We start from the raw sequence: 5,145 nt of genomic DNA, 5'->3' as shown, positions 1-5,145 counted from the left end.
AGTTGCACAACATTTTCTTGCAAATGTATTGCCATGCCCTTGTTTGCCCTCTGCTGCAGCAACAAGAGCAGTTTGCAGGAAGAGATGGCCGATTGGCTATCTTCAGTGCCGATCAGCTAACAATCTTTGGCCAACGGACTCATAATTGGTCAATGACCATTTTCCCTTGGTCGATGGCCCTATCTTTTGGCTGATGACCACTTAACATGGCCATGAAGTGGTTCAAAAGCATTACAGATATTTTCACAGTTCTCAGAGGTGCAGAACAGTGCAAACAGAGGCAACATGAGGCATGGCAACAGATTTCCGAGCGAAGCCGACCGAGCATGCATATGTCCCTCTTCTCGAGGCAGATTTAACTATTTTTTGTAACTTAATTAATTTGCTTAATTAGTTAAGAGTTTTGTAATAATTAATTAGCTTGTTAGTTAGTTAATTAGTTGGTTTGTATTATTTATTCGGACCCTCCGTCGACAGGGCGAATTTTTGTAATAAGTATGCGTGAGTGTGATGCATGTCTTCCAACCTCACGTCTTTCTCCCTTTTACTTAACCGCTTACAATGGTTAGTTTTAGGTCATGTTTCAATTAGCATTCTTATGCTCGCATGTTTGCATCCATTCATTTGTATTGCATGCACCGAGCTCGGCGCGTCATACTAACTGCATTGTATTTTAATTCTGATTTGAATACATGATTATCAAGTTGTATCTCATATGCCATCTTAGAATAGCCGAGCCTATTTCTAGTTGCATATTGCATGTGTTGCATTAGCCATCTTAACATAGCTAGGATCATGCATTGATTACTAACTAGCTTTTGTTTTGGCTCGGAGTACTAGGTAAGCTTTTATGCTTTAGCATCTTGCATGAGTGTGAGTATTGCCATGATAGCATGCTTGCCATGAGGCTAACTGCTTATGTGTTTAACTACCTGAATGCCTGTGAGTGAAGGTTGGATTACTTGAATTGGAACAAATCATCGAAATACGAGTTTTAAGCCCACTTGAGAGTGGCAAAATCATGTTTTCTAAGCCCACCCGAGGGTGGCAAATCCACGTCTTAGCCTACTTGCGAGTAGCACTTTCAAACCACTTTCAAACAAACATGAGATGTTTTGTTCCAACTTAGGCGATCTAGTCTATACTTGTGTGTTGTGCGCATCACATAGTAATTATAGGCTAATAACCGAAATAAGAACGCATGTGTTTTCAAAAACAAGATATCATGTTAGTAAAGGCCGATCTTTGATCGAGCAAGCGGGGGTGCTCATTGCATGACCTTCCCCTCTCGTACCCAAGTTCCCGAGCCGAGGCAACTTTGGTGATGACGGACACGTGGCCTTAGGCACGAGTCAGGGTTTCCTAAATTTCCCCAAAATTAAATATTTAGATGGCGACTTTGTATCTGCCAAAGCAGTTCATGTTTGGCACTTCTTTACAAAAATCAGTTTTCCAAAACGATTTGCTGGATTTGGACTCTTTGGTGATTTATCAATCTTGCATTGCACTTTGCGAGATTAGATTCAGAACTGTGACATTGAGTCCGAATTGTAGTAGCTAATGAACAAAACGAGATTTTCGCGTCATTTCGCGCACGGGGCCCGGGACGTTCGGGCACGTCTACAAATTTCTACAACAATCAAAGCTATTCTCCATCAATAGCCCAAAATAGATATCTCCACTTAACAAATAATTTCCACAACAAGTATAATCTCACAAATTTCAAAATGGGAGTGATAATATATATATATATATATATCCAACTCAACTCTCATCACATACTCATTTCATCTTTTAACAAATCCAACATCATTCCTTTTTTCCTACAATCACCGGGTACGTAACCCATCTTATTATTTTTTTGTTTGTGTTTGGGATTACTCATGTTAGAGTGCCGGGGATTAACTTGAAGCCTTGTCAACCGTTTGAGTTTATCATTTTTGAAAACCTTTTTGAAATTCTCGTCCTTATTTTATTTCGGTGTTGAGTTTCGCTTGTTTCAGGAGACATGAAGTTGGATCCGAGATGTCTCAGTCCAGTTAGTGAAAATTCTAGTTAAAAGGTAGAACTGAACGTGCGGGGGCTTGGGTCGCATGTACGGGAGGTGAGCTTGTACGTGCAGTAAGGAGGGGCTATTGAAGGTACAGACTGCTTTAATTGCACGTGAAACTGTAGATACGAGGAGTGGGCCGTACGTGTGGGCGAGAAGGTCGCATGTGCGGTAAAGGGCATGCCGCACTTGCGGGAATACACTGAGTCTGAAAAGGCCTATGCTTCGAGAGACGAGCAAGTTGATTAGAGTCCACAAGGGCACTTGTATGCTGTTACCGCGCCAGAGCAGTTACTAGGATCCCCAGTTGTGAGTGGTATATTCATTGTGTGTAATTCGTTGGCTAATGTGTTGATAGATACGGGTGCATCACATTCATTTATATCTATTGCTTTTGCTTCTGCATTGGGGTTAGAGATGGCACGGTTAACGTCTCCACTTAGGATAGAGTCACCAATTGGGGGCACGGTTGACTTAGACCAAGGAAGTCGTGGTTATGAGATAGAGGTTGCTGGGCGCCGACTTCCATTTGCTTTTGTGTTACTAGACATGTTGGGTTTTGATGTTATTTAAGGCATGGACTGGTTATCTTCGTATCGTGCTGTAATTGATTGTTATCGTCAGAGGGTTATAATGTGCACCTTGGGTAGTGACTATTTTTTATTTTCTATGGGACTGAGCTAATAGGGTCTTGTCGCCAGTTTTTGACCCTCGTGGTAGGGGCAAGCTTAGTGTTCTTCTTGCGGCTCTCTTGGATAGTGAGAGTGTTGGGGCTCGTGTTGAATTGCCGAGGGTAGTTTGTGAATACCCGGATGTCTTTCCCGAGAATCTTACTAGTTTGTCACCCCACCAAGAGATTCAGTTCTCCATCGACTTAGTGCCTGACACAGCGCCGATTTCCATGGCACCTTATAGATTTTCACCAGCCGAATTGCATGAGTTGAAGATTCAACTCCAAGGACTTTTAGATAAGGGCTTCATTCGCCCTAGTACATCACCTTGGGGAGCGCCGACTCTTTTTGCGAAGAAGAAGGATGGACCATTGCGGTTATGTATTGATTACCGCAAGTTAAATCGAGTTACCGTTAAAAACAAATATCCTCTACCGAGAATAGATGATTTATTTAACCAACTTAGAGGGTCTTGTTGCTTCTCGAAGATAGACTTGAGGTCGGGGTACAATTAGTTGAGAGTTCAGAAGGAAGACATCCAAAAAACGGTCTTTCGCATGCGTTATGGCCACTATAAGTTCCTTGTAATGCCTTTTGGTTTGACCAATGCACCTGCTTCTTTTATGGATTTGATGAACCGAGTTTTTCAAGAATTCTAAAACCGCTTCGTAGTTGTCTTTGTGGACGACATCTTGATTTATTCAACCTTCGAGAGGGAACACGAAAACCACTTGCGAATAGTGCTTGATTTGCTTAGGGAGCACCAATTGTATGCCAAATTTGAGAAATGTAAGTTTTGGTTGACTGAGGTGAAGTTTTTAGGGCATGTAGTGTCGAGAGAAGGAGTAACTGTAGACTCTTCTAAAATAAATGTTGTGCAGGACTAGGAAAAACCTAAAAATGTTTTTGAGATCTGGAGTTTCTTGGGGTTGGCCTTGTATTATCGTCGTTTTGTAAGGGACTTCTCTAGACTAGCTACACCTTTGACCAAGTTGACAAGGAAGGGTGTCAAATTTGTATGGAACAAGATTTGTGAAAAGTTATTCCAAGAACTTAAGACTAGATTGACCACCGCACCGGTTTTGATAATTTCAGAAAGAGGTTTGGGTTATACCGTCTATTGTGATACATCTCGGGATGGGCTTAGTTATGTCTTGATGCAAGAGGGGAAAGTTGTGGCCTATGGTTCACGACAATTGAAAACTCATGAGAAAAACTACCCCACCCATGATCTAGAGTTAGCGGCGGTAATTTTTTCCTTAATTTGGAGACATTATTTGTATGATGAGAAGTTTGATGTTTTCTCTGACCATAAGAGCCTAAAGTATTTGTTTTTCCCAAAAGACTTGAATTTACGACAACGGAGGTGGATGCAATTTATGGAGGGTTATGACTTCGAGTTATACTATCATCCAGGGAAGGCCAATGTGGTGGCCGATGCCTTGAGTCGGAAATCTATGAGTAGTTTGGCAAGTGTGGCCATTCAGGAATGGCGTATGTTAGGCGATATCGGTGAATTTGATTTGCATTTGGGTGAGTCCAGTTGTGACACCCGAATTTTTTATTTAATACCGTGATTATATTAATTACCCATGAATAGGATATATATATATATAACAAATAAATACAATTCCTTAGTATATCAAAAAGTTCTTAGTGAAAGCTTGTGACATTAGTTGTTATTAATTTTAAAATATTAGAGATCTTTGTTTAAAAGGATAGATTGTGGGACACCGCATTTCTTTTAGTAAGCTATAAGTGATGTTCTATAGTTGGGTGGTAAGGTTTTTAGACGCAAACCTAACTTATAATTATACGTAATTTTAGGGAGCATTGTGGATTACCAAAGAAGATAATAACCCTTAAACTTGTAATTCAATTCTCTTAAGCCAAAAGACCTAAGTGACTATTGGCAAAAGATAAGGGTCAAAACCAAGGGGTAAATTGGAGGGGCAAAGGTGAAATGCTGCCACGTGTGTTCCACATATGTAGCTCTTTGCTTGGGCTTCACACATTGGGTGGGTATAAGTAGTGAGGTGAAGTAGAATGAGGAAGCACAAAATGAAGTAAAGTGTAAGGAGAAGAGGCATAGCAAGTGAGGTTCGGGAGCACGGTGATAATAGGAGTAAATTTCTATTACAGATGAGTTATATTATACCTTGAGTCACCATAACATGTTTTATATATGTCTTAAGTCACCATCATATATTTTACGAATGTTTTGAATTACCACAATAGATTTTATATAAGTTACGTTTTATGGTTATGTTAATGTTTCAATTACGTGGATTACTTTCTAAACCCTATTTGCTTAAATTGAAACCCACGAATATGTTTGTTTCAATTTTAGACAATGATTTTATAAACAATTAATTTCTGCAAGTACCATCACGGGAGTCCCACGCCTTGGGGGACTTAAATAAA

The sequence above is a fragment of the Camellia sinensis genome, chromosome 3 (assembly GCF_055761805.1).
Source record: "Camellia sinensis isolate YWXY chromosome 3, ASM5576180v1, whole genome shotgun sequence".
In the NCBI taxonomy this organism is placed as follows: domain Eukaryota; kingdom Viridiplantae; phylum Streptophyta; class Magnoliopsida; order Ericales; family Theaceae; genus Camellia; species Camellia sinensis.
Note: the sequence above shows the minus strand (reverse complement) of the source record.